The sequence below is a fragment of the Myotis myotis genome, unplaced genomic scaffold (assembly GCF_014108235.1).
Source record: "Myotis myotis isolate mMyoMyo1 unplaced genomic scaffold, mMyoMyo1.p scaffold_m19_p_2, whole genome shotgun sequence".
Classification (NCBI taxonomy): Eukaryota; Metazoa; Chordata; class Mammalia; order Chiroptera; family Vespertilionidae; genus Myotis; species Myotis myotis.
Window position 1 is genome coordinate 130371173 of NW_023416324.1, and position 22252 is coordinate 130393424.

Genomic DNA, 22252 nt, shown 5'->3' on the forward strand with positions numbered 1-22252 from the left:
TTTATTCAGGTTTGAATGTATACTTAAATTACAACTTATTAGAAATGTTTAAGCTATATAAAAAAGACTGATGATCATTTTCAACCTTCAAGTGTCAAATTATGAATGAATAAAAAAATTCCTAGAAGAATGAACAAACATCATGCTTATTATACACTATAATACATGAACACTATATTCTTAATTCATCATCCATTTAGTCAGTAATCAAAAAGGAGCATTTTTTCATCAAGCAATCTGTATCTGTGTTTGTATTGAATCTGATGTCTGATGTGAAGTTATTCCTAGTCTATGGATCTCTCTGAATGTAAGTAATGGTCACCAGAAATAATCCAGAAGTATCAGGAGGCTCAAAAGAAACTGAAACAGCTTCAATCTCAAAATTAGTAAAATTTGAAAGCTTTTTTTAAAAGCTGCTATTGCCCTAACCAGTTTGGCTCAGTGGATGGAGTGTCGGCCTGCAGACTGAGGGGTCCCAGGTTCAATTCCAGTCAAGGGCATGTACCTTGGTTGTGGCCACATCCCCGGTGGGGAGTGTGCAGGAGGCAGCTGATTGATGTTTCTCTCTCATCGATGTTTCTAACTCTCTATCTCTCTCCCTTCCTCTCTGTAAAAAATAAATAAAAAATATATATTTTAAAAAGCTGCTATTAAGCCCCAGCCTGTTTGGCTCAGTGGATAGAGCATTGGCATGCAGACTGAAGGGTCTTGGGTTCGATTCTGGTTAATCAATGCCAGGATGTGGGCTTGGTCCCCAGTATGGTGCATGCAGGAGGCATCCAATCAATGATTCTCTCTCATCATTGATGTTTCTAGCTCTCTCTCTTTCTCCCTTCCTCTCTGATAAAATATATTAAATATAAGACTTATAAAATATGTTTAAAAAATAAAATAAAAAGCTGCTATTAAGTACATCAACTAATAGATCAAATTAAAAGATCAAATTATTTTATCTTTGAAGATGAAAAAGAGAGAAGAGAAATTATATTTAAGGCCAAGTGATGATTTCTATTGCTAAAAATCTTTCTCTACAATAACTTTATCCCTTAATATGTATAATTCACAAAGTCCCTTGGTTTATTCATCATAATAATATTAATATTTATAAGCATTAATATTGCTGCATTCTTTCTATGGGCCAGACACTGAACTTATCCCCTCATTTTTTGTAAATGGGGACAATGACTTCTGGGTAAACAAAATTTATCTTAGCACTAACTTCTGAAAGACATATGAAATATGGTGAATTATGTAAATGTCAGGCAGGTAGTTGAAATGTAATTTTACTCTGAGGAAGGTGCTATTTCTACCTCCACTTTATATTGAAGGAAAGTGATACACAGTGAGGTTAAATAGTTACCAAGTCATAGAAACAGTACAAAAATGACTATGGGCAAGCTGAGTCCAGAGCCCATAAACCTCAACATTTGCAATTATATCAGTCCTTTCAAATAACAATAACACAATGTCACAACACTAAGATGCCGCTACTAGAAGCAGCATACATAACATCAACATTGTACAAAACAACCAACTCATTTCCATTTATGATCAATGAGGTCATGTGTATTGAGACATTGAATGCTGGGGGAGGGTATAGGAGTGGAAGATATCTTTGCTACTGATGCAGTCTTGATACGATCTGAATATTGCTTGGCCCATTGGGGTGCTGTAGCCCAACTTTCTTTTGGTTTTGAGGTATGAAGATTTGCTCTTGCTCTTCCCACCTGGAGTCTGCTTCACTTTTTCTCCCCAGTATTTCAAAGAAAAAAATATCTTGTGAGGTCGTGCCCAACTTAAGTTCTAATTTTAGACCTCAGAGGTCACAGTGTCACAAATGTGGTATTTACTATTTTTCCATAACTGGTAATTTTCCCATAGACTCCTGGGGATTGGCTTCATCCTGTCATCTGGCATTGCCCTAGGAAATGATAAACTATTTTTCCCCTTAACCACTAAGGCAACAGGGAAATATTTGTTGGCTCTTTCCTTTGAAAGTAACTAAAGAAATGCAAATGAGAATTAAAAACAACACTACCACCAATAAAGCCACCTTAGGCTATAAACATTGCAAAGGTTTATTTATAATGTGTGTTTTTTTCTATTGAACAATTGTTATTCACAAAAAAACTGCATACATCTTTAGTGTTTTATTTTCAAGTATCCATCTGGTTCAGTTGTTTTATGTAGTTATTCCCTCCCTTGCGGCATTCGCTCTATAACAATGCATGGATAATTGCATCCATGAAGACTCCTGCAGTGCTGTAATAACTATACAAACTAAAAGATGGTTTTTCAATGGAATAAAGAAATCCTGAGGATCACATAAGAGCTCTATAATCAATATTGTAAAATTTTTGAAAGGGGCGCAGTAGTGAGAAAAATACCCTTGTCAAAATTGAGACACGTGAAAGGCCCTGAAAGGCCCTTTTGTTCTCCCTATGAGAGAAAGACTTTCTACAATTAGATAGAGGTAAAAATACTGTCCATGTTCTTTAGACTATGTATGATCACTTGATATTTTATTCACTGATCAGTGCTTGGCAAATAGCAGAAAGCCTAGTCCATGTCATTACATCAAATTGCATCTTTACACAGTAGATATATAACTCTATGACTAGAACATAAAATAAAATGTATACATTTGTTTTATTTATTATCTTCTCAAATATGTCTTAGGCTTTCTACCATAAGCATATTATTTTTCTTTAAGACATAAAAGTAATTTCAAAAACAAAATGAATAGAATGAAACATCTTCCCATTATTTTCTGCTTTCTGAACTCTTATTCCTCTTTCAAGATTTAGTTCTAGTGTTATCACTGAAAAGTATTTGTTCCCTGACTCCTCATCCCATTTTTTTGTAAAGCATTTTGCATGTAGTAATTGTTAGAACAAGGCTATAATCAGAATAAAGCAAATCATCAGCTGAGTAATTATACAGAAAAATTTAATAACACTGTGTCAATGTTCAAATCCATGTTTTCCAACTTTGAAATAATTTGGTTGACTTTTCACTATGTGAAAAACCTTTAGTAGCAACTCAAAAATTATAACTGTACTATAATCATGTAACTTCCACATAGAGATTTTCCAGTGTTGTAAGTCAATCTTTCATTCTGAGACACCAAACTTTGACAGGAAGCTTAGGTTTCTTAAAAATGACAGAAGCATCACAAAACACTTTGCAAACCTAAATTTTAAATGTCATTTCTTTGAGCATATCCCAGAATCAGCTTTTCTCCAAACCCAATCACTGCAACCTTTAATAATGACTTTTATTCTAACAAAACATTGCACAGACTATGCCACTGCTCATTTAATGAGACACCTTTGAAAATGTTTTATTAGATCACTAAATGAGTATTTATAGCAAGGCCATATAAATCCAATATCTATTAGTTCAAAATAGTGTGTAATTGATGCAACTACTTTTTCCCAAGAGGTCAAATAGGATTTTTCCATTAAAACTTTTAAGTTATTACATGGGTAATATATTATTATACCTGGAAATAGAGTCCCAAGAGAATCTTGGATCACTAAACTTCTCAGTTGAATCTATGTCAGAGGTGCAAAGAGTTATAGGTTAGTGTGTGTGGTGATAATTGATACCTTGACTACTCATGTGCAGAAAAACAGGAAAAAGTATTTTGCATGTTACTGAAATCTTGCAATGACATTGACCCATTAACAACATCCTTTCTTTTGCGAGTATACTTGAATGGGGGATACAGATTTAATAATGTGAAAATCTAAATTAATGAAGAACTTCTGTATTAACAAAGCACATTTGAAGGTAAGCCTAAATGAAAAGTAAGTTTGCAAATCATAATGTTCTAAAAATTAAAACTACATTTACAGATGAAAGACTTAACATTATAACAATGTTAATTTTATGAATATTTAGATATAAATGAAAAACAAATTTAGTATAAAATGTCAGCAGGGTTTTGGGAATTTCTTGATATATTCAGCCTATAGTTTAAAAAGAAATGATTCTCACATAGCTAAGCAATTTTTGAAAAAAATTAAAGCAAAGTGGTAAGACTTACTTTCCTCCCCAATATGTTAATGTATATTACAATTTATACTAATAAAAGGGTAATATGCTAATTAGACCAGACAAAGCCATGATGGCGAGGGCAGAGGCCAAGGTGGTTAGGGGTGATCAGGCCAGCAGGGGAGACCAGTTAGGGGAGATCAGGCAGTCAGGCAGGTGAGCGGTTAGGAGCCCGCGGTCATGGACTGCAAGAGGGATGTCATGGGATCAGGCCTAAACTGGCAGTTGGACATCGCCCTAGGGGTCCCGGATTGGAGAGGGTGCAGGCCGGGCTGAGGGACCCTCCCCCCATGCACGAATTTCGTGCACCGAGTCTCTAGTACTATAATAATTAGCGTGATAATATTGGTATAGATAAAGATAAATTGACCAATATCACAGAGTAGTTCAGAAATAGATCCTATAGTAAATGTAACCTTGGCATGTGATACTAGTAGTAAGATAAATCTGTGGACAAATGATACATTTTTAGCCAATTTTGTTGAGAGATACACTTGTAACTTCAGCACATGGTATATATGACAATAATTGAGTTAAATGCTAAATGCTAAAAATAACATTATAAGGTAAATAGATAAGATTTTACAAGAATATCTTTTGGAACTTGGATACTGAAAATGTCTTAAGCTGGAACCTAGAACCATAAAAATTAAGAGATTTGATTAGATAACATGCAAGATTTATACTAATAAAAGCCTCGGTGGTCCTTGTGCCCTCTTGCAAAACCCTCACGTCATCACAAATGGCTGCCCTTGCATCTTCACAAGATGGCCACCACAAGATGGCTGGCAGGGGAGGGCAGTTGGGGGGTGAAAAGGCCAGCAGGGCAGGGCAGGGCAGTTGTGGGAGATCAGGCTGGCAGGGGAGGGCAGTTGGGGGTGAGATCAGGCCAGCAGTGAAGGGCTATTGGGGGCAATTGGGCCAGCAGGGAAAGGCAGTTGGGGGTGATCGGGTTGGCAGGGGAGCAGTTAGGTGTCAATTGGTCTGGCAGGGGAGTGATTAGGGGGCAGTCAGGCTGGCAGGCAGGTGTGAGGTTAGGAGCCAGCAGTCCCGGATTGTGAGGGGGATGTCTGATTGCCAGTTTTGGCCTGATCCTTGTGGGATCGGGCCTAAACCGGCAGTCGGACATCCCCCGAGGGGTCCCAGATTGGAGAGACACCCCCCTCCCATGCACGAATTTTGTGCACCAGGCCTCTAGTTTAATTATAATTAAGTAGATTAACAAGTAAATGAGAGAATGGAAGATGTATGTACATCTATTATCTATAAAGGATTAACATCTGCTATTTAGAATACATTTCTATGAGTCAGCAAGAAATAGATAAGAAAGGTTAATTCCTTCATTTACTCAACAAATATGCTTTACTTTGTTCCATAATTTTTGAATGTACTAAAACTATTACTTTAATTATAACAACTGATTAGCTGTGAAATATAGTTTCATTTAAATGTAAAAGCTGAGAACTTAAGTATCTTGCCCAAAGTCCTACAATTTATTAACTGGTGGAGCTGGGATTTGAACTCAATCCATCACTCTCCAGAATTCAATAGGAAAACATCAATAGAAAAACCAAGAGGAAAATGAACAAAATATATGAATAAAAAAAAAATACAGAAAAGAGGGCACCATAATAATTAAGGTAAGACAAACCCATTTACTAACTGGAATCTTCATGGTTCTTCTAAGTGGCCTAGCAATGAGCTAGCTTTACAGAAAGTTCTGGAAATTCTTCCAGCAATAAAGCCTCTGGTACTCAAACTCCGCAAGTTACCTGACTACTGAGTTCAGGGTGTTGCTCTCATCAAAGGAGACAACGCCATTCCTCCAACTGAAAAGCAAGGCCTGCTAGATCCACTCTGGTTCTCCTGTTTCCATTTGGCAGCAACAAGAGGCATATCTTAAAACAAACCAGGCAAGCACCATATGCATCTGCATCAACTTGAAGTTGGAAGATGTACCTGACTTTATTAAGAGGACAACAATTGGAGCCAATTGCCATAGACACACGTGGAACATGGAGTATCTGTATTCTCCCTGAAGCAGATAGAACACATATTAGCAGGTGTCTGATTGACAGTATTTTCCAGGCACTGATATTTCCCAACATAATAACATTTATTAGTGGAATACTTTTTATGTTTCTCACTGCCCTAAGCTCACTGTCCCTATGAGCAGATGGGGACTTGCATTGAGTAGAGTGAGGCTGACTTGATGGACATAATATAAATGAGTTTTGGGTACTCTTGCTCCCAGGATACCACCATGACATTTCCTGGGGGTTTTATGATTTCATCTCTCTTAAAGTGAAAGACATTGCTATGGTTTTTATACTTTTGCTCCAGATTCCCTTTCCATTTCCATTGTCCTTATTTTCTTAGAGGTCGTTATTGGAGCTAGAATGGTGACACATTTTTGTACAGTTTATGGCTGGAGAGTAAAGACAAGTACTCGAGCTTTTTTTCTAAAGCAACAAAATATACACGAACACATCTGACCTTGGGATGCTGGAGAGGGGTGGTCAGAGGGTAGATAAATTACATTTCTCTTTTCCTATTACAAGTATGACTGGCCCCAACAGTCACCTTTATCTCTCTGTGGTCATAGTGATATTGCAAATGATTCCTGCAATATGACCAAGAATGTGGGGGAAAGGGGACCGTGACAGGTCCCATTCCCCTTCCTAGAAAATTCCTAGTGATTCCTAGATAATCACTCCTTCCTGATGACTGATGGTCACAGCCTCTTTACAACTATTTCCCTTAGTCTTCTACATAGATGCTTTCTTCCAACCACACAGATTATATCAACCTTTTCTCATTCGTTTTAGCACAGAGCATCTTGGCTCTTAGGACACTCTGCAGCTACTCTGCATAGTAAGGCTTAATTAAAAATCCTTGTTTGCAACTTTCTCCACCTCCTTAATGCAACCAAACTTTGCTGAAAAACTATATGCCCACAGCAGGAGATGACCAATGCCAGTTGGATACATGATTTCACCTTAAAATAATCTTTTAGGAAAACACTTTGTGTCCCCTAGTACGTGTTTTTTATTAAATAGGCAGACTCTCTTTTGCCTTCTATTTAGATATTAGATTATTTGTGCTCTGGAGAAAACCATACAATCCTTCATGATGTCCCAAGAACCAAGGCTGGGTGGGACAGATCACATTATCCACCAGGTTTCTTGCACTGTCAGCAACATTCCTAAGCAATGAATAGATGTATGAGTTTTTATCTAATGAAATGGGGGAAAAAAAAAAAAAAGGACACTGAGCCATCCTTCAATTTGATCCCAGGAGGGTTTTTTTTTTCTTGATTTCTCACTGTGGGCTTAGTAGCCATGTGGTTAGAAGGTCTCCACAAATCCTTCCAATGAAAATTTTACTAAGCTTGCTGTCTCCATACTTATGTAATATCTTCATCATTTTCAAGAGAAGCTAGAAGTTTCCATGAGGGAAAGATTCACTTTTAATTATTTTTCCTCATTAGGGGTGTCCCTATAATTGCCACTGCTCTTGCGGAAGTAGCTTATTTTGGAGCAACGGTAATTATAAAGACTGGCAGAGAAGTTGCAGAGCCATGTTGGACAATGGATGATGGACGGATAGATAGATGAATGGATGAATGGATGGATGGATGGGTGGATGACCCAGACAGCTCCCCATTCAGGTTGCCTAGTAATGAACTGGCTCAATTGGAGGGTCTGCAGGATCTCCATCAAATACTGGCCTTGGGAAGCAAATCCTGCAGACAACTCAGGAAGGCAGGATGATCTTCTCATCAACCAGGACACCCCCAAGGGTGGGAAAATTAAGAGCTTCTGATTCCCAGTATTACACAACTAATCAGGTGTTCCCTGTCTCATCCTAATTTCCCAATTAACATGTAAAACAGAAGGCTAGTAAAGTAGCTTTCTTAGAGCACAAACTACCATGTGTCCAGGTACATTAGGCCCATATGTACTAGACTAATGAGGAGATAGTGAGGATTCAGGGGACTGCATATGATCAACTTCTACCTACAAATCTCCAAAATAAACCTGCTTCATACTTACATTATATGTACATTATTCCTGCTATAAGGCTTACCTATTAATAAGTATAGGGAGAGATAATCAAGTTTACCAGTAATCGGCGGGGGGGGGGGGGGGGAAGCAAAACAATAATGAGAAAATTAAAAAAATGTCTAGAACCTGGCCAGGATATGAAAAAAGATGAACATTCAGGAACTTCTTAGGAACTTCATGGAGAATGTAAATTGTTACTTTCAATCTTGCAATATGTTTTAAACTTTAGTTGTCATATGGACCACAATACAAATGTTCTTATTCTTGGTGTACAACTCAAAGGAACCCTCGTACTAGTAAAACAAACAAACAAAACAAAACAAAAAACATGACTGAGGGTGGTTTTCACAACATTTTCATGGGAAAAAAAATAAAGGAAGGTAAATTGGTGTCCTCCTCTAGGGGAATTGATACATTCTGTGTGATATTAAATAGATAAAACTAGTAAGCCAAGTCTATACATAAATATTGGTAGATCTCAAAAGCATCAAAAAACTGAATAAAAAATCAAATTTATAGCATGATATTATTTAATTAAACACAAAAAGATGCATATTTGAACAGGTTTTTTACAATAAAGGATGTTCAATTTTCAAATGAAAAGATATACAATTTCATTAATAATCAGGGAAGAGTAAATCTGAACCACACATGTGCAATAACACACTCCACAGAATAACTAAAATGATAAAAGACAGAAAACATCAATTATTACTAACAACTTGGAATAACTGCAATTCTCCTAAACTGTCTTGAGAGTGTGAATTGATGTAACACTTTTAGAGAAATGTTTGACAATATCTAATATGCTCAACATATGTGTACTCCATGAACCAGTAATTCCTGTTCTGAGTATATTCCCAATATAAACACATACATGTGTTCGCCAAAAGGCGTGTACAAGAATGTTTCTAGCAGCACTAATTATAAAAGCCCAACCTAGAAACTTCCCAGATGTTCTCTGATAGTAGAATGATATGGCCTGCACTCTCAGTCCCCTGACCACACACCTTGGGCCTTTCAATTCTAGTGCACATCAGACTGACTTCAGCTGCTGGCATCTGTAACTCATGCCTGAGGCCTTTCTCTAGTGGCTGGATTTCACTCTACCACAGGCACATCAGGAAATGAGGGCTAGAGAATTAATGTTTTCTAAGAGCAGAACAGTGACTATTGGGAGCGTATATGTAAATACTTCAGTTTGTTGTTCTTCTGGTGGGTTAAGTCTCAGGGATGAGTTCTACATTACCTTCCAGAGCTCCCCCATGGGATTAAACTCTAGTTACCTGTAATGATAACTATTCTCTCTCCACTTCACTTGCCACTTTCCTACTACTAGACTCTCTCTCCTGCCATTGCACCAGGCTTTATAATTGCCATTGCTCCTAAATAAGCTACGTCTACAAGAGCAGTGCTAATTATGGGGACTGCAGAGGTGACTGGTTGCTTTTACGTGCCTTGGATGCACTGAAGAAAGAGGCTAATAAAACCAAATCAGCCTGCCTATCAACTCAGGGAAGTGTGAAAGCCAGAGGCCTTGATGTAAGGACCTTCATCTCTTTCAGCCAGAGAGAAGGTTGTGCTGAAAATGATGTCCAGGACTAAATTTTGAGAATAAGAAAATTCTGAAATTGGCTGAATTTATCATCCTGGCAAGCCTCACATGCTAAACTCAGACCATTGAGAGAGAAAGAATATGGCATTGAGACTCAGCTTGGAAACATCTAATTTGATGTGCTTGAGGAAATTTCTCTGACCCTTCTGAGCACCAAAAGTGATCCATTCTTCTGAGCTGAAGAATAACCACTCCTTGCCAGTAGATTATGCAAAGGCTAGCATCTTAGGTGATTCAAGATGAGTCTTGCCTGGCTCAGAATCTGCCTCCAACTTTTCTCATTGTTTTTGGGCCAGTAAATGGGGCCAGTGTCAGCAGGACCAAATGGTTGTCCTCAACTCCACCTTTGCCACACACTCTGGCCTGAGACATCATTATCTCTCACTAGGATTATTTCAAAATCATTTCTTTCTACCATCTCTACCTACTGTACCACCTAGAGCTGTTAGCTCATGCTTCTGCTCTTCTCAAATATTTCAATGGTGCCCTGACTCACTCAGAATAAAACTTAAAATGCTCACTGTGGAGTTTAGAAGGTGCCCTTGCTTTAATGACTTGACACTCTACCCATACTTCTCTAATCTGGACCATACTTCCCCCCACACACTTCCTACTCCTCTTCTGTCGCAGTGGCTGTTCCTCAAATAAGGCAGGCACAATCCCATCCCAGGCCTCTTAGACTAGCAGTATCTTCTGCTTCAACGCTGTTCCTCGGGATATTCACAAGGTTTCCCTCTCTTATCTCTTCCAATTGTCTTTTGAAATGGCCCCTGTTTGGTGCAGTCTTTTCTTACCACTTTGTTAAAATTATAAACCCCCATCTCTCTCTGGGACACCCTATATAACTTGCCTATTTCATTTTTTTTTTCTCCACAGCCCTTATCCTCTACTCCCTCTGTCCCATAATAATAGTAGCAAGTGAATATTTAAATGGGAATTATTGGCGAATGCAGCTGTAAGTTATGTTGTAGCGCAAAATTGCGAAGCCTTCAATCAAAATCAACGTTTCATGATATCTGTCATTTGTTTTGACACATCTTTCAATTTTTAGGTTGATCTAATTATTATGAATTATAACTATTTGTATAATTTCATCCGCTGATCGAAATCAATTGTTTTATTTCAGTTGAATACCAACTCATTGTAAAAGTAAGATGAAAAAAAGAGAGTTTTCAAGCAAAGATCGAGTTGCGATTGTCCAGTTCTTGATGCATCAAAAGCAAAAGGAAAAGTTGCAGAAAGGTGCAATTACGTTAGCTGCAAAACAATGTAAGTGCAACAGAATGACCATATCAAGAATCTGGAAACATGCTTCCAAAAATAATTGTCAAGGAGAATCTTATGCTAATGTTGATTCTTTGAAAAAAACAAAACTGTGGACGTAAATGCAAAGATTATGGAGAAAAACTTGAAAAACTTAGACATATTCCTCTTAGCAGAAGAGGCACCATATTAGCCTTTAATATTATTTCTCCCAAAGTACTGGATAATACGTTTCTGTCACTTCAACAAGTTACGCTGGAAGCAATGAAGAACGATGGCTCCAATAACTGTAAGCTCACGCACACAGGGAAAGCAAAGCTTTGCAGCCAAGGGATCCTACCTACAAGTTTAAAATGCAGTAACGAAATTATTGAAAAATCCAGAAACTATCTGAACACTCAAAATAAAAATGAGGAGTACTATTTTTAATTTGTTGTTTAATTTAATCTATTTTTTGATAAGAAATGTTGCCGTCTATATTTATTTTCTTTTGCTACTATTATTATGGGACAAATTACATTCCTCAACTGCTACTATTATTATGGGACAGAGGGAGTAATACATAATTTCTTTTACATTTTTAATCTATATGTTACCTTCTTTCTACTAGAATGTAAGCTTTATGTACACATCTATATTCTTTTATTTTATTTCCTTAGACATACCCAGCACTTCGAGCAGTACCTAGCACATAGTAATTGCTTAATACATAATTGTTAAAATAATTAAAGAAAGAAATAAAGAAAAAAAGCCAATTATAATGATAATAAAAATAATAGTAACTAAATATTAGTGAAGTCCTACTACGTGCCATATAATAGAGCACTTAGAATAATTCTATAGGTAAATATTACATCCATTTCACAGATGAGAAAACTAAGTCTCTGATACATTCAGTGAAAAGTTTAAGAGTATGTACAAAAAGAGCAGAATGAGGCTTTACCAAGTCTGTCTGACTCATGTCTCAGTGGTCTTTCCATATCTTAGCAATGTCATTATCAACTATACTCCAGCAGTAACTCACACTTTTTAGTCATTTGATATTTCAATAAACATAGAAGCATATTGATAAGCAATATATCAATCTACCTGACTATAATAATAGGTCCTGGTTAAAAGCACAGATTCTGGTATTGGACTGTATGCGCTCACATCCTGGTTCCCATAAGAACTAGTTAAGTTACCTTGAGCATTTTTGTTCATCTTATTATGGCTCAGTTCTTACATCTATAAAAAGGCGATAACTATAATACACCCCTTATCGGTTTTTTAAGTAAGAATGGAGTAAACTAGAAAAATTAAATAACACTTCAAATAATGATATTATAAGTACAAATGTTATGCTTATTTTCATTACATAAATTTTAAAGTTTTACAATGCTTTTACAGTTTACATTTAATATTTATAGTAATTCTGTGAGATAGATAAGTAGAATGTTTTATCCCTGTATTATTTGATTTAACAGTTACTTATTATGCAATGTTTGATATGTCCCAGTCTAGGCTTACACAGAAAAATAAAACATAACTCTTTTTTCTCAAAAATACTCTGATGGGAAAGAAAATCCAATGGAATAAATGTTTTGATAAAGATAGCCCAAGGATGCTGAGAAAACTGAAGCCTATCCAAGTCTCCCAAATGAAGAGCCTTCTCACTGTACATCCTGGGTTTACCCCTCAAACACCAAGAAAAATGATGGGTAAAGTAGTCTTATGAGGTGGGAGGTGTGGGGTCTGGGGTTTGAGGTTTTTACTAGCTTCTAGGAAACTTTCTAGGTATTCTTTGCAAAGGACTGACCTTATTCTTCCTTCCCTCACTGGTCTCCAGGTTGGTGAGCAGGATTCTATTAGCCCCCAAGCATCTATATATGTAAAATCTTAAGGGAGTCGACCCTTTGACCGGTTGCTATGACGCACACTGACCTCCAGGGGACAGACGTTCAATGCAGGAGCTGCCCCCGGTGGTCAGTGCGCTCCCACAGTGGGAGCGCTGCTCAGCTGACCAAGGGGCGCCAGATGCCTGGCTCATTGTTGGTGAGCCTCTCCCGTCTCTGTCTCTCCACTACTGAGCAGTGGCTGCAGCAGGCACAGCAGGGCCAGGATCAGCAAGAGCTGCTGAGAGATGCCTGGTCCAGGCTCGGGCTCCTCCCCGGCCACCTGCCGCTTCGTGTACTACTACATCCCTCGGCAGTTCCACATCCCCCGAGGGGTCCCAGATTGCAAGAGGGCGCAGGCCAGGCTGCGGACCCTGGCCTCTAGTAAGTAATAATTCTTATTGAATCACCACGTAATGTAATTGAATGCTGTGCTCATGAGCTCTTATGTGACTGGTTCACAGCAGAGTAAGATAAAATCAATGTTTCACTAAACCGGAATTCAGGAAACCCAGATGTGACCTCAGACAAACAATTTAACCTCTCTCAACCGTGGTGTTAGCTATCACTATCACCTTTATGGTCTCTAGAATGACTTGGATGGGAGTCACATTCTGAAAAAGAAAACGAAAACAAGGCACTGCTTAATCTCATGGAGTGAGTTTCCTTCCGCATTGATTCTTTGCCGTCTTTTCTATCATGTCAATTTTACAGGAAGTGACTAGCACACTGCTTTGTACAGAGCACACATTGAAAATATTTGTTCAACGAATAAACTGTCACCCACATAAAATAGCATATTAGTAACTCAGTGTTTAGAAAGACACATCTCTACATCTTTAGCTCTTTCTAACCAGTCTCATCTTTTAGACTCCGATTGTGACACCTGGAAGTCCTTTAGCGTGTTCTGTTTCTTCACAGGGCGGCTTTCCCTGCAGAAAGACTGGGCTCTGCCACAGCTGTGCCAATTAGTCTCCCTGCCTGAGAAGAGTGACAATAGCGATATTTTTCTGGATGAATGATAGACCTACTGGAGAGTCCACAAATCAAAATGTCAATTTTCTTTTCTCCTTCAGTTTCTTTTGTGTTGGTGTGTGTGTGTATGTAATTTCTTCTACAAAAATGTCTTTGGATAGAGATAAAGTATCTTTTTTTTTCAAGTTTAACTAAATAATGAAGCGGATCTGTGACAGATTTTGACATATTTTGGAATTACAGTTGTTCCCTATGAAGTGTAGCAATTGCATGAGTTCTATAAAAAGAATGATTTAAAAGTGCCAGTGGTACATAGTAAAAAGCCAGACTAGTAAAAGAGAAAAGCTAATGCATGTTCCTAATAATTATATAAAACAGAAAATACAGACTTGCAATTCAAGCATAAAGGCCCAGTAGATGTCTTAGTTGAAAATATTTTTTCTTCTAATTATAATTTCTTTACAGTTTTGTTGCAGTCTAAAGATTTTCAAATTTCTGGACAAATTTATAAGAAATACACTCATATGTAATAAGTAGAAATTTAATATTAAGGATATTACATTGGCTATTTATTTTCTATTAAAAGTATATATAAGCAATTACACAATTTTCAGAAATAGTTTTTATTTTTGTTTGCTTGTTTTTAATTTAGCATTCAAAAAGATTTTTGCACTAACATGCAGAATTTAAGGTGAAATAATGTTGAAAAATATCTTTCCCTATAGAAATCTAACAAAGTATATGACAGACGAGGAGAACATGACTAAGGAGGAAAATCAAAATATGAATTCACAGTTATAAATTATGAAATCCAGACAAATTCCAGAAACAGTGAATGAACTATACTTGGGGGTGGAATACTTTGATTTTCAAATATAGTAATACTTCTAGTGGCTTTTAGGGATCATCCAACATCATCTTCTTTGGAAAATGAATTAAGAGTCAGAATTCCTACATTGAATTCTGACACGGGTCACTTAAGTTGTCCATTTATTTTCTTGGAAAGTTGATTCTTTTTTTTACACAAAATGTATGGAATTCCTACAATGTGTATGATGCCATGCTAGATGCTGCTAAGGGAGAAAGGAACAGAATGCTGCATCAATGAGCCTACCATGTACAGAGAGTGATAGCACATATGTGTAATTAATTATAAGTAAGAGAGAAGAAAACACACAAGAAAAGATAATAATGTGCTCTACAAATCCAGAAGAAGAAAATATATCAGGTGGGAGGTATCGGCAAATTCATATCAAGGAGGAGGTATTTGAACTGGGTCTGAACTGACAGGAGATATTTGGTTATGTAAGGGTAAGGAAGTACAGAAAATGACATATGCGAAAGCAAGTTTGTAGCCTCATAAAAAGAATATTCTGTATACCAATTTAACTGGAGCAAGAATAAAGGGAGGCCAGTTTGTGATGTCAATGAGGACACGCCGGTGGAAGGCTGAAAATCACACCTTGATTAGTCCAGAAGTGTTGTGAATAGGTTGTAAAAATCCAGTATGAAATGCAAAATGTCATACAAATTTAAGTTACTGTTATTTGGAATTTTAAATGTAGAAAATATGTGGAATGTGAGGGTACTGATAATTTTAATCTATTTGGTTGAATGGTTATTAATGAAAAACATGTCATCATGTAAGTATATGCTTGAAAAGATCAATATAATAACATAGATGAAATATGAGAGCCTACAGAATCCCTGAGTTTTTGAACAGTAAGCCCCAGACTATCTTTTAATTTTTTTCTTTTGAAGTGGAGGAAAATAAATATGAGGGAACTACAATCTAAATATTTCAAATAATTAATTTTTGTCTTCTAAAAAAATCAGTGATTATTTTAATGTGACCTTTTTGATAGTATTTTTTTATTCTTTTGCACAGCATGAATAAGCTTTCAAGAAGCATGAGAAGCAGCACACAATAAGTTTGTATAATAAGCAATCACTTTTATTTTGCCTAAGATGAATGAAACATTAATAAAACACTACAAGGAATAAATATCAGAGCGTCTCTGCAATGTATTATTGGTTTTCTGTTTTAAATGATATGTTGAAACATGTATTCCTCCGAGGACAATATCAATGAGTTTACAATACTACTACTGATAATCCTGTTGCAAATGGTTAGAGATTGACTATATGAAAATGAACATACCCTAAAAATTCACTATATGATTCAGCCATTTTCACTGGGTCCATTACATTTTTCAAGGAGAGCTAATCTGTGCATGTACCATTGTCCTGAAGAAGGTTACCTCATTCAGCATTCTGTACAAGACCCTTTAACCAACCTGGTGTTCTGAGAACTGGAATGCCTTGACTGCGGTTGACTTTACGTATCCAACTCTAGATAAATATTCACCACGTAAACTGAAGGATTATTTTACTTGTGATTTATATATCAATATTTCAAGCAAATAAAAAATGTACCCATACTATGTATTTAATTATGTAGCATGTGCTGCACTGAAAAAAATAAATAACTAAACAGGATATTTATATCTAAGTATGTACATTATACTATAATGGTGAAAAAAAAGAAAAAGAAAAGCATAACATGGATTAAAAGACTAGATTGAGTTATTGCTCCCACCTGATAATTGTGTGATCTTAGATATACTTTTTAGACTTTCCATGTTTTAATTTTATTTTGTGAAACCCTAGAACTAGAATTATTGAAAGAATTAAATGAAATACTAAACTAAATTGTTTAGGACACATTGCTTAACAGGAAGTGAGTGCTTAATATTTGTTAGCAGCTGTGTTATTATAAGATAGTTATTGCCTCTGTTGTTATTATTATTGCATTATATTTATTCTCTTTTCCCTGGAGCATTGGTGAAACCTTGCATTAAGTATAATTAAGAAATGCATTCTCTCTTCAACCCTTTCTGAATCTTCTTCTTCTTCTCTTTTTTTTTTTTTTTTTTTTTTTTTTTTTTTTTTTTTGCCACATCTGTACTATCCTAGCAGCTCTGGGGCCTCTGACATTGAGCCATGTATTGTTCCCAGGGAATATATATATGTTCACTTTAATATGAAAACAGCTTATATGTCATAAGATTTATAAGTAGATGGAATTTAAGAAGCAAAACTATGAGTGCCTTAGTGATTTCTTATATTCTAAGAAATACTAAAGGGAGATATGTAATTCTCTGTACAATAAGAAAAATTAAGGAGTGTGAAGTATAAGAATTCTTATTTTACCTGCCATGTTATTAGAAAGAACAAGCAAACCTTATCTTCAGTTCATTAAAGGAAAGGTCATTGAGCAGCTTTTCGTTTTCTCTGTTGCATTTTCATTTTGGTGTAGGTGTGTCAGTTCCTGGCAAGAGCCTATCACTTGTTCTTTTTTTTTTTGTCTCTTTCTTTTCTTTTTATCTCTTTTAAGATACTGAGGAATCTAAAAATGTCATTTTTTTTACTTGGATATTTTTCAAAAAAGCCTCCCTGCTGTCCTTTTACCCTTCTCCTTTTCTTTATTTCCTGTGGGCACAGTTTTGCTCTGTGATTTTTTAGTTGGAGTTGTTCATTTGGAAAAGGGTTAATATCAATTCTTGACCCTGTGAAATAGGGGTGAGGTAAAAAGCTATGTGTCTTGATATGAGACACAGTAAAGTCAACTGAGGGAAGCCAAGGATATCCAATTTTAGGTACCTGCAAACTTAGCAGCTTGAAAACAACTAATCACATTATAAATAATTTACATGTTTAGTTTTCCACAGTAATTTATTTACATGAAAAACTACAAGCTGAGCAGGGTCTTTTTCTATCTTCAGTAAGATGTCAGAATATAGAGATGAAACACACTTTGTACAAATATCAGAGGGCTTTAAAAAAACCCCCAAAATGTTTTATCATAATATTATTTTAAAAATATAAAGATATCTTCATAAGGAAGACTAAATTTCAGTACCTAGTAATTTCTCAGTGTTTCATCTCAAGTGGTGAAACCAGAAGAAATGGATTAAAAAAAATAAAAATAGGACCATTAAAAAAGATGGTGACAGACAGTGGAAAAGCAGTGTATAACAAAATATCCATCCTCTGGGCTATCACTTTAGTTTCACAGGGGGAGGGGGAGTGAGTGGGTGGGGAAAGGAAGGTCCTACCTGGCTTGCCAACACCAGTTAGCAGAAGTGGAGCAGTACCTCCTCCCATTAGTCGGGGGATGGAAGATTAGCTCTCTGTCTGTGCCAGCTAATACCACTGGCCCTTGGGAATCAGGGAGCTGCCCTGACTTGGTGGAGAAGTGGGTGGAAGCTCAGCTTCCTGCTCAGTCTCACTGCAACTGTGCAGGAGAAGGGTTCCTTGGGCATGTGACTGTAGTAGGGTAGGTATTTCCATAAACAGTTTTCTGCTCTGTCAGTTTCAAGGAACAGGCATTGCTTGGATATTCCTTTGTTTGTTTGTTTGTTTGTTTGTTTTTGTCTTTGAGTGTTGGCAGCTCTGGGTTGGAATCTTCTGCAGCCCAGGATACGTGGAAAGCAATAAGGAAACCCAGAGGACCAACCACTGTGTTTTTCCCCAAGCCCCAAGGTCCCTAGACAGTTCACATTCCTTTTTTTTTTTTTAAATAATTATTTTAAAATAGTTTATTGATTTTTAGAAAGAGAAGGAGAGGGAGAGAGAAACATCAACCAGCTGCCTCCTGCTCACCCCCTACTGGGGATCCAGCCTGCAACCCAAACATGTACAGAACGATGCCCAACCAACTGAGCCACACCAGCCGGTTCACATTCTTGTTTCCACCTTTCAGAGCAGAGTCTTATCTTCTGTTGTGTTATGGACAGAGGTTGTGGTTGTTCTAGCAGGTATAACCTTGGAGACATGGGGCTACTCCTTTGGGGCTGAAAGTGGAATTGCACATTGTCCTTTTTTGTTACATTCATCACATTGCAGGAATTTCCCATTCCTTTCACAATTTCCTTTAGAATGCACACTTCTAAACTATTTTTCTCTTTATTCAATATCTTCTGAATATGCACCTGAGAATTATAGACACTGGACCAAGAGTAAGGATCCTTACTCTTTTTTCTCTTTAAAGATTATACTGAAATGATTCAGATAGAATAAGGACCTTGATCAAAGTCATACATCTTAATGCTGACTGAGTTTTGATTTCTAACCAAGCCTGTGAGATTCCAAACTATTTTTTTCCTCTCCTGAGTGGTCTTCCTTCAATGGTATTATTATATGCATTTCATTACTAATTTGGCATGAATCATATTTTTGTGCTTATTTCTTAGCATATACTAAGCATTTAATAGTTAGGTTCTTAAATAGATGCCAATCGGAGCTTCCATTACTTTTTTTTTTTTTTTTTTTTTTTTAAAAGAAAGCAAAAGCTCATAAAGAGATTAAAGAGAACACTGAAAATTTAAAATAATGAAATAACTATTTGTAAAAGGACCGTTTCCCAGATTAAAAGAAAGGCAAACTTAGAAGCTTTTATAAAGACAAGAAATATTTGAAGTAAATGTAAAAATGAGCAAACTGACCTGAGACTAGAACATGAAGGGGATGATTTAATCATCTTCTTCCAGCTTTATCTGCAGAGTCATCAGTTAAATATGCCAGATGAAGAGTCTGTGATGGAGAACACTTGCTGGATCAAAACCAAGAACCAAAGGTAAGCTTAGGATTTATGACAAATGTTTATCATGTGTTTTTCAACTTAAAAAAAAGAAAAAATCCTAAATATGTCCAGATTGCCAAAAGTTTTGCTTTTTACACAAATAAATATATCCAGAGACAAAGACATGTTTGATATCCATGAAAGTTTTTTTTTAAAGTTTTGTTCAGTGAGTGAAATATAAGTGCACTTGAAACTTTCAATATTTCTGTTAGCAGTGAAGGAGGAACCTGTGAGCTTAATTTTCATTGACTTCTTCAAAGAGTATATGGAACAAAATACTAAAACATTCTTCAAGTGCAGTTTCAGCTATAAATTATTCCATAAAATAGATAGGTGGAAACATGCTATAAATATTAGCTCTTAAAACAACAGTGAATATCTGATGTATCTAGGTAGTTGTTTTCTTCTAGAAAATTCAATTAGCAGCAGGAAAGAATACTACATAAGTAACTGAAGCTTAATAGTTACTGTTTCTTAATCTTTAGAATACATAATTTGGTAAAATGAAATTTCCCTGAAGTTATTTCATAAACTTTACATCCTATATAATAAAAGCCTAATATGCTAAGTGTCCGGTCATCTGGTCATCTGTTCAACCAATCAAAGTGTAATATGCTAATGAGATGCTAAGGCCATTTAACTGCTCTCTATGACATGCACTGACCACCAGGGGGCAGACACTCCAACTGGTAGGTGAGCTTGCTGTTTGGGTCCAGCCAATCGAGGCTGAGCGAGATGGGCCAGACATGCCCTGGAGCCCTCCCGCAATCCCTCCCCAGCTGGCCAACCTTCTGTGCCTCTCCAGGCTCGTGCACTGGTGGGGTCCCTCAGCCTGGCCTGTGCCCTCTCACATTCTGGGCTGAGGGACCCCACCCCGAGTGTACAAATTTGGTGCACTGGGCCTCTAGTATATTTATAAAATCAATATTTTCAGATTTGTAATGTATATATTTCATTTATTTATAAATGTGTGTGTTTGAGTATTAAAAGTAACTATAACAATGCCAAGAATCCTAGGTAGGCAAACATATAATATCTGTTTAGGCTAGTGTGGAAATTGGTTATATCCCTTTTCCAATTAATTAGTTGAAACTTTTGATTTCTGCAGGCCTGAGGCACACAGGAAGTGGGATAACATAAACCACAGGCTCAATAAGGTTCTTGCATAAAGAGGCATATTAAGGAAAGACAGGTTGCTAAAAAGAAACTGTGAACACAGCCTGGTTAAAGTAAGACATGCATTTTTTTCAGTATATAGGGATAAAAAATGACTAGGACTGGGAGCCAGACTTGGGAAACAGGATCTGGAAGTAAAATGGAATAAATGGGGTGCTCACTACACCTGATAACTTAACAAACCTCAGTTCCTCTGATACTGCGCTTGACACATATAGCAATCCACTAGAACTCTCTATCTGCTCCAAATTAGTCACACTTGACACAGCTTACTCAGTTTTTACCGTAATTTTTTGCTTTTTCTAATGTACTTTTATTAGAACAGGTGAGATAACATAGTAGTAGAGCTGGTCTGGAAACAGTATTCATACAATGTACTTCATTTATTCTTTTCACCAGAACAAAGAGAATACTAGTTATTTCACAGTAGAGTCATCTCATTTTAAAAAGAGTCATTTGATACCAAATCATAGAAATTTTTACATTTGGAAGTGAATATAGAAGCTTATTTTCTTGTTTTAATTTGTTATTTCTCAAATTTGACTTGTCAAATTTAAATTTTATGTACCATACAATAGTATTTCTTGAAACAGCAAAAATTTTTAAATATTAAATTTATAATTACACCATAATTTGTCAATTTTAAAAACGAAAATGTACTTGGCTAAAAAATATAGAGACTGTTTAGATTGGTATTAATTTTTATTTTTTGGAAAATGTAGCATCAATGTAATGCTTTTTAAATATAAAATATTTTTTAGATTTTTGGAAATATTTTGAATTTACATTTTCACTGGTCATTGAGAGGGAAAGTGAACAATACACACATGTATCATTTTGCCAGGGTTGGTGTTTGTGAAACTGCACTCTTTATAAAATATAGCTGTGCCTATGACACCTTTCAGTGAGGGTAGCTAGACTTATAGCTGCTAATTCACTTAGGCAACATCTTTTGGCACAGCAACCTTTGATGAAGATTGCTTATGAAGTTGACATAGAACACCTCACAACATCATTTTCATTAAAATTATGTGGAACTGGGAAATATTTAAATTGTTGATTTGTCATCGCTAGTTAGTTAGTTGAAAAAGTCTATTCATCACATTATCATTGTTCCTTCCAACATGCATTCTTATTGATAAAATGGAAGAGAGCAAAGAGATAAATGTATGGTGGATTAATGGAGTGGAAGTCTACTGAATCAAGAAAAGTCTAAAGAGGAGCAACTGAATAATCCAACCAGAAAAATGTGCTGGAACCCAACTTGTTTGGTTGATGAATAGTTGATATTTAACTTCATATTTAAACCTACACCAATGCTTATTTTTTTAAATTTCTAGTATAGTTAGAATGTTTATAGAATATATAATTATAGTTATCACTAATATGAATTTTGAAATTACCTTAAGTGACAGCTATTGTTTCCTGTAAGTCGTGTACTCTACCAGGAACATAGGGTATTCTAGAAGCAGTATCCAATCTGAGGGATTTTGCATTTATATCTATAGAATACACAGTCTACTTGAGGCCTTTCAGACATCCTTCTGAGGAAATAACCAACAATTGTTCACCTTAGAGA